At 37.0% G+C, this 15,590-nt stretch overlaps 1 protein-coding gene across 26 annotated transcripts in view; it reads right to left on the reverse strand.

The window, feature by feature from the left end:
• nfasca (neurofascin homolog (chicken) a) overlaps positions 1 to 15,590 on the reverse strand; it is an 80,906-nt gene that overhangs the window by 40,249 nt on the left and 25,067 nt on the right. The window contains exons 1-2 of one of the 26 annotated variants that reach the window (XM_047809261.1): positions 6,839 to 6,945; positions 6,568 to 6,738 (exon numbers count right to left, since the gene is read on the reverse strand). The exons of the other annotated variants lie outside the window; for them this stretch is intronic. The gene's annotated coding sequence lies outside the window, so the exon portion shown is untranslated. Of the gene's footprint in view, positions 1 to 6,567; positions 6,739 to 6,838; positions 6,946 to 15,590 lie in introns of those variants that run through there. 26 annotated transcript variants of the gene reach the window in all.

The following is a 15,590-nucleotide window of genomic DNA, read 5'->3' on the forward strand; positions in this document are numbered from 1 at the left end:
AAAGAAAAGACCAGAGGCTTGTGCGCATGCACTTGGTTTAACAATGATAGGGATTTACCTAAGATTTGCGTACAGTATGTGTGGTTTTATAAACCTAAATATTCCAAAGCTTCCAAGGTTTTGTGCATTTACCACCTTTTTTATTAAATGAAAATGTTAATACCTGACCCAATGTTTTATGTACAATCTTTCATACACCCATTTCCCCCCTGTTTTCAGTCAAAGAAATAAAGTGAGCAAGATTTATTTACTTAGTCAAACAAAAAGAGAGTTCCTGATTTTTTCATATTCTTTTCCTCTTGACTTTCTCTTTTACTCTCTTCCCCTTCCCCCAACTGTCTGCTTTCAAAAAGCAAGAACAAAACACAGGCTCATTATCCAAACTGCATCTCACTTCCTGTGAGCGCTCTCATCCAGACTCCACCCTAGCCAATAGTGGAAGACCTGGTTGTTATGGGCCCTTAGCAACAGCATTGGGTCGGAGAGGATTAAGTGTGTGTGTGTGTGTGTGTGTGTGTGTGTGTGTGTGTGTGTGTGTGTGTGTGCGTGCGTGCGTGCGTGCGTGCGTGTGTGTGTGTGTGTGTGTGTGTGTGTGTTCAAGGCTAGTCCCGCTGGGTGTGTGATAACAGAGGTACAATACGAATTACCAAACCAGCATGTGTGGGGTAGGGTGAGTTTTAGTGTATAGTTTAAAAAGCCTCTCTGAAAATAAAATATTTGTAAGATTTATTCACATTACATTGAATACAGAGACTGAGACATGCCTCAATAATAAAAGCAAAAGCTAAGTAAAAATCTTTTGATGAAAGATTAAAATATTGGATGTATTGCAAAATGCTGACCTAAAATAGTTTTTCAGTGGAGACACTGAGAAGTTTCTTTTTCATGCCTATATTAGATTTATGGATTTATATATGTAGTGAACAAAAATATATAAAACAAAGTCTAAAAATAATAAGTAATATTATTTCTTACTTTGCTAAGGAGCTGATTTGTATGTGATATTATTGCAAGTAAAAAACAAATGATCGAAAGTTCTACAATATAGTAACTCTGAACACTACTTGTGTTATTACTTATGTTACTAGGGTATGTTTTCCATATGGATATAAAGGTCATGGATAGGCCACTTATAAATATTTAATGTGACCTGTTTTCCTTTGGCTGTCTTGATATAGACTCTGATCTAAAAGACAATTTTAAATCTAAATATGGAACCAAAAGCCTAATTTTCTGAGACCTTGATAAATGCAGACATCAGCATTCAAAATGGTGATTTAGGTTAGATGGGATGGTTTACAGGAATAGCTGCTGGGTCTAATTTGTACAGCACCATCTGCCTGGAGTTACGATGATGATTAGAGATGTTCTGAAGCTCCTCATGTATATGACTGTGCTGTGCCATCTCCTGGGACACAAGTATCCCTGTCTTCCCCATTTCCCCTTTTATCCACTTCTCTTCAACTCACTCTTCACCCCTTCACTACATATGGAGGATTTGTGAGCAAAGCAAGAGGTGAGAATACAGTCCCTTGAGACCCCTTCAGTCTCTGTGCTCAGCAGGGTGCATGTGTGCAGGGACAGAAGAAGAGTGAAAGCTTAGCTGTTGACAAATCCATTAATTAAACCCTTAGAAATCCATCAACTGCATAATAACACTTACAAGACACTGCTCCAAGAGCAAATTTAGGAGTTGCTTCTTTCACGCTTCTTTCTTTTGTGATTCTATTCACTTAAGCAAGTCACCGATTCTGCTTTTAAATTTGAATACAATTTATTTTAATATTAAACAAGCACTAATTCTGACTGTTATATTTTAGCCTTCCCAAGATATGGACTAATTGTTATTTTGCTTTGCATAATAATAACAATCAATACACTTGAGAGCTTATTCTTTTTCCAATGCTCGGCTTAAGTTCCAAACAAAGGCCCTTCCAGGAAACGGATTAATTATTGTGAGTATCTGAAAAACTGTCAGACAGAATATTCTATGAGACAGAAATAAGCTTGTTCTATCAGATGAACACTGAAGGAGAAATCGCTTTGTCTTTTGATCTGATGGTGTTTAAAGGGCTAACGAGTCACTGGACAAGATCCGCTTAGTATATACGCATTACATTTCACCATAGCAGCATTTTCCTAGCTGTCAGTTCAGCTGAATGCATTATACATGCAGAGTCAACTGTTATAACATCACACATCACTAACAAAATATGCAGGTATAAGCCAAAAAATATGTGTTTACTTGACCATGGCACCCATGTGCTTGATGAACATCCTATTTCAAAGGAATTTCATTACTATTGAATTTGGCCACATATAGGGGTTATGGTCAGACATCCACATGGTTTTGGCTATAATGTGTACCATTTATTATACATTTTATTTATACGAAATCAAATGAAATCCATTTTGTTGCTTTTAAGTGATTACAATTAAATATGATCCTGATGCATATTAAATAAAACTTATTATAAAAATGTATGTTCAGCAGGTTACCTCCTAGAATATAGTCTTCAATTAGCTAACCAAAATACATGACATTTAAACCTGTATTAAACTTTAAGTTTAGGTAATTAAACCTAACCAGAAGTTACGCTCTGAAGCACTGCTAGTCCATATCTAAGCTTCAAGGGAAATGTGTGTGTGGTTTTTTTTTTTTTTGCAAAACATGCATTACCTCCAGATACACACCAAATACTGCATAGCATATTCAAACACATTTTGTTCTCTCCATGTAACGGGTGTAGCCATTACTATAGAAAGTAGTGGGTATAGTAAAATAATAAATATTCTCTTTCCTTGTATTAGCTCCTGATAAAATTTTATAAAATTGTATTTTTCTATAACCACAAAGCAAGTGAATTTGCCTGTCCTAAATCTGTGCACATTTCTGTTGAATGTCTGGTTACAGGGACACCATGCAAATATGATAAATTTGAATGTGCATTTACACAACAGAAAAGCACAGACACACACACACATGCACACACACACACACACACACACACACACACACACACACACACACACACACACACACACACACACACACACACACGCACAGACACACACACACGCACAGGCACACACACAAAATACACATACACTTGTACATACGCACAAGTATTGTACATATGTATCTAGCTATATTTTATATAATAAATTTCTTCTTGATCTTTTTATCAAAGTTTCTCAATTTTTCAACAGCTTAAAATTAAGTAAAAGACAACTTTAGTTAATTACAAAAAAGGTTCAACTTTTCTGTTTGTCAGGACTTTCTTGCTAAACTTGACAATATAGATTAGTATAGAGTATTTTTCATGACAAAACAAACACACACACACACGCACACACACACACACACACTCACTCACTCACACAGTCCGCACAGGACAATAATTATTTAAAATCCAATTTATTTACATTAATAAAAGGTAAATGAATAAGTTATATGGCAAAATGCATGTGGAGGCCTGGCCATGACATCCATATCAGTTTATAATGAAGGCATGCATAAAGACCCTTCAATGTTCTGGTGCTTAAATAAAGGACCGAACTTCCCCTAGTTTCTGCTAAATGCCATAAATTTAAATGTCAGTGTAAATATGCTGGCCTTCCACAAACAATTGCCAAAAAGTTTAAGTAACGTGTGTAGAATGTCCTTCTATGCAATATAATGATTCTACTAACTATGCAACTACTGTAAGTGGGCAAAAACCTGTTTCAGTATGACAGTGCTTTGGTGAGGTCCATGAAGACATGGTTTGCCAAGGTAAGTTTGGACTCGGCTGGCCTGCACAAAGAAATTTGCACTCAGCTGGCCTGCACAAAGCACTGAACTCAATTGCATTGAACCACCTTTGGTATGAACTGGTACACAGACTGCATGTCAGGCCTCCTCACTTAAGATCAGTGCCTGACCTCAGTAATGCTCCCATGAGTGCAAATCCCCAAGCAACATTCAAAGCTAGTGGAAAGCCTTCCCAGAAGAGTGGAGGCTGATATAGCAGCAAAGCGACCGCCAACTCCATATTAATGCCATGCTTTTGGATTAGGATGTTTAACAACCACATATGGGTGTTATGATCACACTAAAACATTTCATAATAAAACAGGTTTTAACTTAGAAACAAAAGTTCCCCTGTTGTACATTAAAAATGTACGGTTTTTCGTAAAAAAGTAAAAGTAAACTCAACTTGAAGATAAACTTTCGTTCAACTCACAAGAATTTACAGAAATTACTTGAAAGTTTCATTATTCAAAACACATAAACTTTAAAACGTAAACGTATATAGCTATCATGTTTTACAAGGCAGGTGTCCACTTACTTTTGACTATATGGTGTAATTCACAACAGATAATATGTTGTACTAATGATTGAATAATGACATTTAAGTAATAGGGGTTAATCAGGACATTTTATCGTGAACAAAAACTAAACCCTAACTCTACATGACACTGGTTAAATCACAGAAACTGACATCCTTATTTTGTAAAATCTAAAGAGATTGTTGGAAGAGATGAGCTTTGTGCATACATTGGTATTATACTTGCAAAATAATCTAAATCACCCATAAATTATGAAAAGGTAACGTTTTGATTAGAACCAAAGTTAGAAGATAGAAGCAAAGTTTGGTGTTAACGCAAACATGTTCTTAACTTTCATTCAGATTACAGTGACTCAACATCCAACTTCACTGTCATTGATCAATCAATCAATCGATTTGTTCAAATTATTCTTGAGATCTTTTTCCTTAGTGGTTCTCTGTAACCCCTTAAATTCCCAGAACTCTTTGTCAGGTTTTCAACCAAATTTCCTGACTGTAACTATACACTTTCTACACTTTCATTTTATTTTCAGAATAATATCTTTCATGTGGAAGGTTTGTTTACTGACAGTAACCACAAGGACATTACGTGGAATTATCTCAGGTTTCTTGTGGAGAGGGAGACACAGCGATAAAAATAGCAGAAACAGGCTAGCACATCTAACAAAGAACAATTAACACTGCTTTTCGGGAACTTGGCAGCTGGATAACGTTCATCAGCGCATAAAAAGTCATATTTATATAGTTTTTTATTTATACATTTTTAAAAGAAAATTAAGAGTTAAAATAATCTGTCTATGAAAAGATAGAGGCTAGATTTTTCATTGTTCAAGACTAAATCCAGTCCTCACTTAAACTCTTTTTCCAGAATCCGCATCCTTTTGTTTAAGATTAGGATGGATTTTTCCATCTCTGGCACACTAATGCACAATCTTTACTCTGTTGGCTTCTCAGAACACAAGCTTATTGTTGCACAAGTCCCATATCCGGATGTTTGGTTTATTCAATAAGCATCATTAGGAAACTGTTGTATAATCAGTGTTATTTTTGTAGGGGGCTTTGCCAAAAGAGTCTATCCTCGGTGCAATCAGTGCTATTTTTAAATGGGATAAGTATTTGCAGAAACTTATAGATAATTAACTAAAATGGCAATATGGCATTTACAATTTTAGCTTTTCCATGTAGAAAAAGAAAATAAGACAAAGGAGGCAAGAGACATGGTATTAATGGTGGAGCATTTTAGAGTACCACTGTATTTCACATCTGGATGGGGCGTAGTAACCAATGCTGTGTAAAATAAAGAAAAATTTAAAAAACGGACAGAACAATTTTTTTCTTTTACAATTTTGCATGAAATGAGCTTATTAAAAGTTTCCCTCAAATAAAATCTGATCCAGTTCTATTTAACATGTATTTCTACAGGTTGTAAAAATAATAACAATAACAATAATAATAACTATGCTCTATTTTTGCATGCTTCATTCTGTTGTATATTGGAATTTGTCTTTCCTGTGTTGAAATCTGAAAGCTATATCAATGATCCCAGACAGTTCTCTGAATAAATGACAGAAAATCTGCCTCAAGTTAAGCTGAAACAAAAGCACATAATCAGCCTGACAGAAAATAACCACTAAGCAACAAATCCAGGCAGCGACATAAAGAATGAAGTGTGACTGTCAGGAATCATTACAACAGATGTTTTGTTAGATTATAAAGAAAGATTATAGCACCACCTGCTATACGAGTTCATCTGTGACAGACAAACTCATTAGTAAGTGTCTAAACTGAAAGCCTCTAATAACCCTTTCTTACAATTTCATACATTAGTTATCATCTGAACCCAGTAGTGTAGAACATGAAAAGCGCATCATAGATGCACTGTGCAGACACCAGATCAGACGAGAACCACTTCTCACAGGCACACAATTATATGATGATATATTTGTGTGTGTATATATATATTTTCATCAACATGACCTTTTTCAGTCAAAGAGACAAATCTAAAAAAACTAAAAGTCTACAACAAAGGGATAGCCATAATATCACTCTGAATACAAGGTTCCAAACCGTCCAGTTTTGTTAAGCAAAGCAGTCCAACAATTATCCAAATTTCACTGAACCCATGGAACAAGCAGTACAAAGCTCTGAGCACATTAAACACATTGCCTTCTTTCTCTAGAAACTAAAATGACAATTAACAGAAAATGTAGAGTCACCAGAAACACAAATGCATTACCTCTCACATAAGATTTCCTGTCCTGGTTAGACAGAGCTGGCCCACACCCCAAGGCATCTCCAGCAATGGTAAATTCCTTCCGATGCAATCAGTACGTGATTTATGATGCCAACTCTCTTGGTTTAAATCCACATTTGCGCAGAAGTCTGGGGCACTGTGTCTTTGTGTGTCCTGAATAAGAATAGACTAGTAAAATAGAGTATGCAAAAGGATGTGTATGTGTGTGTATATATATAAATGCCTCTGAAACTGGTTCAGGAGAGCTTCTCACTGTCTTGGTGCATCCCTGCTGTTGTGATTTTGGAGATCTCTCTCTCTCTCTCTCTCTCTCTCTCTCTCTCTCTCTCTCTCTCTCTCTCTCTCTCTCTCTCTCTCTCTCTCTCTCTCTCTCTCTCTCTCTCTCTCTCTCTCTCTCTCTCTCTCTCTCACTCACTCACACACACACTCACACTGACACCAAACACAGATTCCCATCTGCTGCTGCCCATTTGGCCAACTCCCAGCCCACCTCATGAATAATAAACAGCCCCCTGGGCTTGCACCCACCCCCAAAACCCCATCTTGGCAGAAACATGAGCACATGCATTCACATGGATGCACATCGGCACACACATTCACATACACCATATCAGATGCATAAATATACAGAGAGATGAAAGGCATTTCGTTCTGAGCTTGACCTCCATTCCTCAACCCACTGTTCACACCACATTTTTTTCTGCACCCTCTCACTTCTATCCAGACAATTAAAAACGTGTTAGACACATGCAACACCTCCTTCATACAATCAGAGATGACCATTGTGAGCAGGAATAGATAACCATCAGCTACAAATGAAGAGATGAAGACCAAATCTTGTCCCACTCCTTTCAACATAGAACAGGAATCTGACCAGTAAAAAAGAAGACCAGGTGTCTTCAGCTGTCTAGTTTAAGTAAACTGCCTGTACCTGCTGTCAACACAGTTTCCTGTTCTTTGGAACCTGATGTGGCCTTATGTTCTAGCCTGACCAACCTAAGATTCAGCCATGTTGTGATCTTACCACAGAACTGCCTCTAACAAAACCATAAGCCATACCATGGTCAAAGATCATATCTTCCCCAGTCTGATGTTTGATGTTTATATTAAACTGAATTACAGGACCAGGATCTGCATTATTTTATGCATTTCTTCTACATGACTGGTTGATTGGACAATTGTAAGAATGTGTACTGTATATGCGTTCCTAATAAAGTGACCAAAAAGTGTAGATTAATTGTAATAAAAACCAGTGACTCAATGTAATTTGCATTCCCTCTTATGTCTATTCCTATTAGGTATTAAATACCAGTAATTAAAATAACGGCTCACAAGTCATTATAGGAGATGGAACATTCTTGATTAACTTCAGACTGAAATAAACAAGGTCAAAGACAATGCAGGATCACATCATAACCAGAGCATGAGATCTATGCAAATATATGGGCAACCAACTAACTACCTCCTCTGTCACATTCAGCTTACAAGCCCTGCAACATGAAAAGGACTTTCAGAAGTCCAACAATGAAAACAAACATTTATTAGACACATATTGATCTGTATATACTGTAGATTGATGCCATTTTGTTTGAATTCCCTTAGAGCTATTTGGACAACACAATGATATAAGATGCCATGAGAACAATATGAGCTACAAAAGGCCAACACAAATTTTTAAGTCTATATCAGGTGCAGTTATGTTATAGCTGACTGTCGCTTATTCTGTGTCAGGGGCTCATTTGAAAGCATAACCACGTACATTAAAACTAATAAACAAATGCTTCATTTTTAAGTTAAGCTTGATCAAACACAGTAGTGAATCTTCTTTGCTCCTCTCTAGCTCTTAGACAGAGGAATGCTACGTGCAAATACTACCTCTTGTAAAAGTTTTTGTTTGTTTGTTTTTATCTCTTACAGTCGGACAATTACAGCTCTATGGATGGCAGTGTAGGCATCCTTAGCCGTGGGTGAAGTTTTACATTCCCTTGTTGATTCTGACGTCCATTGTGTGGGCTTCAGTGTTGCTCGATACAAAACAAAGGCACTGTGGATTAAAAGACTCAGTTGTTTTCATTAGATCATTTTTACAACTCATGTTTTAATTGTTTTGAAAAAATGTATTAATGTAAATATTAACATTTGACCATAACAGTAACAGGTGTTAAAAACTGTTTATAATATGAGTGATATCTATTAGATTACTACATAAATGGACACATTTATGGAGTGGTCATCAGCCAGTTTGATGGTATTTAAAATCACATATTTAGGTTGTAAATCTGGCTTTAAAACAGCAAGCTCATGGAGTTCATGATGCACTCACTAAGCTCTATTTGAATTTCTAAAAGACTTCATACATAAAAAGTCTATATAGTGTATAGTTAGAGTAATTAAGGGGACAGTTTTAGACAGGGTATTAGTGTTCTAATGAAGAAAACACAAACAGTATTCACAAACAAGTTTTGGGAAGTCATGTCTCATGTTAATTAAATATACTAAGATGTCCAAGAAGTTTTTTAAATTTATTTATTTCATTTAGCATTTTAATGATTCAATTTGTCCATTCTAGAAGACTTAGGATGATTTCCTGCAAATGATCTTAGTGAATCTTTGACATTGTAATCTGTCTGTAAATTATTCAATCCTATGTGAAAGGCACTCTCAGAAGATTTTACATTTTACTTAAAGACTACTAACAATACTGTAGTAGTAAACAGGTCTTCTAATAACTCTGCCATCAATCTGTGTATTGAGGCGTGATAAATTTAGCTTCTTAAGCAATCTCTACCAGTGTACTACTCAGCATAAAGTACATGCATTAACACAGCCAGTGTAAGAGTATGCACAAAGAAAATAATAATAGCATTCATACAAACATGATTGAGGCTATTTAAATGTAAATGGTTCTTCTTTAAGACATGCATTGTTTAAATATTTAGGAAGTTTCATTGAACCAAAAGAGGGATAAAGAAAGGTTCTGACACAGACAGACAGAGAGAGAGAGAGAGAGAGAGAGAGAGAGAGAGAGAGAGAGAGAGAGAGAGAGAGAGAGAGAGAGAGAGAGAGATGACCATATTGCACACGAACAGACAGCCTCTATTATGCAAAACTAATACACTAAACCACAAAAAAACAAGGCACATTATCAGAACAAAAGACCTCCTGGAGTGGAACACAACACAGACAAACAGGATGCCCGGTACATTTGAACCTTAAATTCCATCAACTGGACAACTCATTACAGAGCAATAGCATACTTGGGTTTGGTGCAACTATCTTCAATGAGCTTGTGCCCTCTTTGGCCTCAGATTCCTGTTCTTGGCTGGCAGTGGTATAATCCAGTGTAGTCTGCTACTGTTGAAGTGTGTAGTAAAGCCACCATGATTATTTGAGTTACATCAGCCTACCTGTCATCTCAAACCCAGATTGGTCATTTAATTCTGACCTCTCTTATCACTTTTAAATCTATTTACTTTTAAAAGTGCTGCTTACTAGGTATTTTTAGCTTTTTGCTGCAAACATGGTTTTATGAATTGCACCGTCACCATGTGATATAGTATGGTTCAATAGGAAGACCTAAATACTCATATATATTTTAAGATTTTACGTTTATTTATGATTAGAAGTATATTTGGATCTACATGATGTTGAAACCTCTATCTAAAGTACAATGAGAATCATTTCTATTATTACATAGACAAATATATTTTCCTATTGTTAGAAATGTTGAATTGTTGTATATAATATCTATACAGTATGTTGTTGTTATCCTTTGACTGCTCCCTGGTCAAGTTTCTCCAGGGGGAAGCTTGAAGATTCCATGGAAAACTTTTTCTCTGTTTTTGCTGACCCATCTTTTCCATGACGACCCCATCCACAGGCCATGAAGGATCTGTGAATAGTCTAATGAGTAAGAAAACAATGTAAATCATAGGCTTTGACCTTCACAGTCACAAGAACTAAACCCAGCAGAACAGCTTTTGAAAAACTGTAAATATCCGTTCAGTACTGTTCTAGAGACAGTGAGAACATTGAAATGGGGCAGTGGTGGCTCAAGTGGTTAAGGCGCTGGGTTGTTGAACAGCTGCCACTGTTGGGCCCTTGAGCAAGTTTCCTAACCATCTCTGCTCCAGGGGTGCTGCATCATGGCTGACCCTGCACTCTTACCCTCATATGTGAAGAAAGAAATTCACTGTGTTGTATACGTGACTATAAAATGTTTCTTCTTACCATCATCAAATCTTGGTGTTTACATTAGTGTGTGCTTAAAGATTAAAAGTCCTCAATTAAAAAAATCACAATATTAATATTATGACACCTGTTTTCTAAACGCACCTGCCCTTTAACTTTAATAATGATCATATGTTATTATAAGCAAAAATTAAATTATGTTTTTTTTTTAAATAAGCTGTGTGTGTCATATGCAGTATGAAGAGAACAATGCACAGTTCAAACACTACATAATAGTTCAAACAGTCTGTACATGGATATTTGAGTAAGGCTAATATGCCTGTTAGCAATGCATCTGTGGAGCTAAATTCAACCATGTATACACAAATAACCATTAAGTCAGCGGATTACAAATAAAAAAGGAGCCTTTGGATTTGTGACAGCTGGTGTATTTGCTGTCAGGCCCATACCCTCTATTCCTTCTCTGTCTCTCCTCCTCTCTAAATTGATCTTAAACCTACAGTATGTGCTCTTGTACTGAGAGAGTGTTCTGAAGGGTCAGATTAATTGAAGCAGTCGAGAGCAGCTGCTGCCACAGGCAAACTACACTCAGTAGCCGGTCTTCCTCTTTCATCCTTTTTTTTATTCATCTCTATTTATTTCCTTCATTTCCATTCATTTTTGCTATAAATTCAATCACATAAAAAAAGAAATGCCAGATATCAGAAGTTATTTGATATCGTGATATCGTGGCCTAATGGTTAGAGAGTCTGATTCGTAACCCAAAGGTTGTGGGTTCGAGTCTCGGGCCGGCCACGACTGAGTTGCCCTTGAGCAAGGCACCGAACCCCCCAACTGTTCCCCGGGCACCGCAGCATAAATGGCTGCCCACTGCTCCGGGTGTGGGTTCACGGTGTGTGTGTGTGTTCACTGCTGTGTGTGTGCACTTTGGATGGGTTAAATGCAGAGAACAAATTCTGAGTATGGGTCACCGTACTTAGCTGTATGTCACGTCACTTTATCAATCAATTATTTTGGTTAGATTTAAGCAGAATAGCATATGAGTGGCAATATTAGTTTATTTTACTTTTTTAAGCATGCATGTCTGTGTATTGACCTTACACACCATCTAGAGTTTAGCACTATAATGTTTAAAGAACTGTCAAGTATATAACAAACAGAACCCATGCCACCTAATAATTAATGTTACTTTCAGGCAATGGATGGGGTCAGAAGTTAAGATCAGGTTATCCATTTACAAGAGCAGATGTCACATATGTCTTAGTCAGAAAGACAAAGAGCTGAGTCCAATATAAACAGCAGGACCCTGAGTATCTTAGCCATACGCCCCAAGAACTCCACTTCCATGTAGCAACCCCTGTTTTAGGTGCACCACTCTGCTGTATCATAATCATTATGTTTATTAAATATGTGTCATATATACCATACATCTAAAAATGGTCACTATAGACTATTGAAAGGCACAAGTTAGATTAGGTTAGGTCAGTAACAGGCTAGGATACAGAAGATGAACAATTAGTAATCTGTCAGACAGTAATCCAACTACTGAGTTGATGTCTGGTAGGGTCACACTTTACTTATTTTACACATTTAAGCAACATAAATTGTTAAACCTGAGACTGCGTTAAACAGTAACAAAAGCACTTCCCTGCATGTCAGTCACAGAATGGCTGCCACATGCAGGCCTATTCAATCTTGCCTCTCTTGTGTGTGGGTTCAGCCTCCCTATCAACAGGAGGTCATGTCGTTGCTTCAGTTAATTGCTGGCCAGACTCCCATAATGCCTGCCATAAGTCTGGACCATGCAGGGGAAGCCTTGGTTTCCCGCCAGTGTGTTCATGCACCCCCTTCTTTAACACGAATGCACATGCACATGCACACGCACACACACACACACACACACACACACACACACACACACACACACACACACACACACACACACACACACACACACACACACACACACTCACACACACACTCACACACACACACACACACACACACACACACACACACACACACACACACACACACACACACACACACACACACACACACACACTCACACACTCACACACAAGACAATGTTTCAGGGGACAATAGAGCAAAGCAGCTGGACTGCAAGATTCAGTAGTCCTGCATAAATAATTATTGAACAGAGAAAAGCCATCTGTAGTATAGACCAAACATCTGCTTCAAAATCAATAAGAAACCTAGCAAAAGATTGTATACATTTCATTTTCTTTATGTTTAAATGCTTGTAATTGTTTTTCAGTTGTTTAATTCGTGCAATTCTACTGTTCAGAGGGCAATATCAACTTCTTCTCAGCTTCTTCACTGCATGACAGAATGGTACTTGATGCTAACTCTCATGGTGATGTCACCTCCCTATAGTAGTTAATGAACACTTGTTCTGAATGTAAACACTATTGCTGATCTGTTACACCAAACATGCCTCTGAGAGATCTGCTAAAGAGAGAGGGGGTTGGTAAGGGGAAAAGAATCCCTCCAAGCACTGAGCCCCTCAAAATGCATGTCAAGACGAGCAGAGAAACATTGTCATGTTGACAACTACTACTCCCTGATGAGACATGGAACAGTATGGTGACAGAGTCATCAGAACATACAGTACAGACTGCTTGCTTGAGAAATATTGAATTTCAGAATCCCCTCTGTGAAACACCTGGAGGCATGCTTATTATTCCTGGGAATGAAACACTTGCACCAAAACCATGGTTACTACAGTATATGTAATGCTTTATTTGGTGCGACAGTCACTGTCAGTAACTACTATACTGACAACTGTATTGTATTTAAGGAATCTCTCACTGCCTAAAATTAATAAGATTATACATTTTTTAAATATAGATATAACCCAATAGTGCAATACATACTACAATAATGCTGATGCTTTTTTTAAGCAATAATTTTGGTTCACTGCTGGCTTGCAATTTTTACTGAAACAGTTAATTTTGTTGTAATTATGTGAAATTTATGTAGTGGGTCTCAGTTCCTATCAACACAATATCTTTTTAAGGAAATCTATCAATATCTAATGAATACTGATATGCAGGATATAGATAGAGAAAATACTTCAGTAGAGTAATCAGAGACAATCTGGAGCAAAACAGGGGCAACCAAGAGACATATAACATCTCATGCCAAAATAAATATTTTATAAAAGCTCCCTTTATCCAAGGAAGAGTGTCTACCCACCCCCCTGTATACTCTACACTACTGTAAATCCCCTTCATACTGTATGACATACATCACCAGAGGTGGGTAGTAATGAGTTACATTTACTCCGTTACATTTACTTGAGTAAGTTTTTGAAAAAATTATACTTCTAGGAGTAGTTTTAAATCACTGTACTTTTTACTTTTACTTGAGTAGATTTGTGAAGAAGAAACGGTACTCTTACTCCGCTACATTAGGCTACAGTGAGCGTGTTACTTTTCTTTTTACCTCTTTGGTATTCTACGCATCAATTTTATTTTGACAGAGAGAGAAACTTCTGCTAAGGCTCTACCACGTGACTGTGTTTCACCAATCAAATGTAGCTGTGCAGGCTCGTCACGTTACCATACTCAATCTCAGTGTCGGGACGGGGTAGTTAGCAACATAAACCGTCGGCAATGCAGACGGTGACGTTTAATAGTGACATCATTGAGTGATTTTTTGGTGAAATAGTTTGTTTCTGCATGTTTTCAAACACACACACACACACGTTTTACGTTGACCGGTGTGCAGTTTTCTGTTCAGCATACCTGGTATGAAATGTGTGTTTCCTTCTGTTGTTCTGTCACTGGAGACAGACAGACAGACAGACAGACAGACAGACAGACACACACACACACACACACACACACACACACACACACACACACACACACACACACACACACACAGTTTATGAGAATTTATGGGCTGCCTCGTTCTAGTTCTGCCTGGTAAAAAAGTATAAAGGTTTGGAAATTGTGTTACTTGTGTGTATTTATTTTTTTATTTATTATTTTTTTATTTTATTTATTAAGTACTTTAATTTACCTGAATTATTTTAATTTAAGCTATTTTATTAATTAATTTTAATTTATTTTATTGATTGGATGAGCCATAATTTGCCTAAAGATTATTTTGTATTTTTGTCCGTCTGATTGTTGTCTTGTGTTAAAAAATAAATCAGACGTTACTCAGTACTAGTTGTTTTTTCACCAAGTACTTTTTTACTCTTATTCAAGTAATTATTTGGATGTCTACTTTTTACTTTTACTTGAGTCATATTATTCTGAAGTAATAGTACAATTACTTGAGTACAATTTTTGGCTACACTACCCACCTTTGTACATCACACTGAGTTATAGCAACTCTGAATGTAATGTCACATTATTTTCTTTGGCAGTACTGCACTCTGACATTTCCCCTAACCTACTACGGTCCATTACGCTATAATCATTCTGCACTTCTGGATTAGATGTTGAGCACTTTGTGAGAATCGATGGACTCACATGAGGTCAAGGAGCATTAGTTTCCCTCAGTAACAACCTTCAAAAGAGAGAAGCACAGACATTGACCTTTAGGTTACGACCTTTAAGAGAATAAAAGTAGCTTACAACCTCGTCAGAGAAAAAGCAATCAGCAAATTTTACAACCAGGACAGTGAGAAATAGACTAAGACCTGAGCTACTGAGCTATTCTTTCCCTATGATAAATGCAAAGATAAGGGCCAAGAGTAAGAATGGGCAAGATTTACACAAGTATCACTTCTTGACCTTTGCTGAGAAAGGACCATCGTGTTCACTGTCTGATCACAT

The sequence above is a fragment of the Tachysurus fulvidraco genome, chromosome 2, assembly GCF_022655615.1.
Source record: "Tachysurus fulvidraco isolate hzauxx_2018 chromosome 2, HZAU_PFXX_2.0, whole genome shotgun sequence".
Classification (NCBI taxonomy): domain Eukaryota; kingdom Metazoa; phylum Chordata; class Actinopteri; order Siluriformes; family Bagridae; genus Tachysurus; species Tachysurus fulvidraco.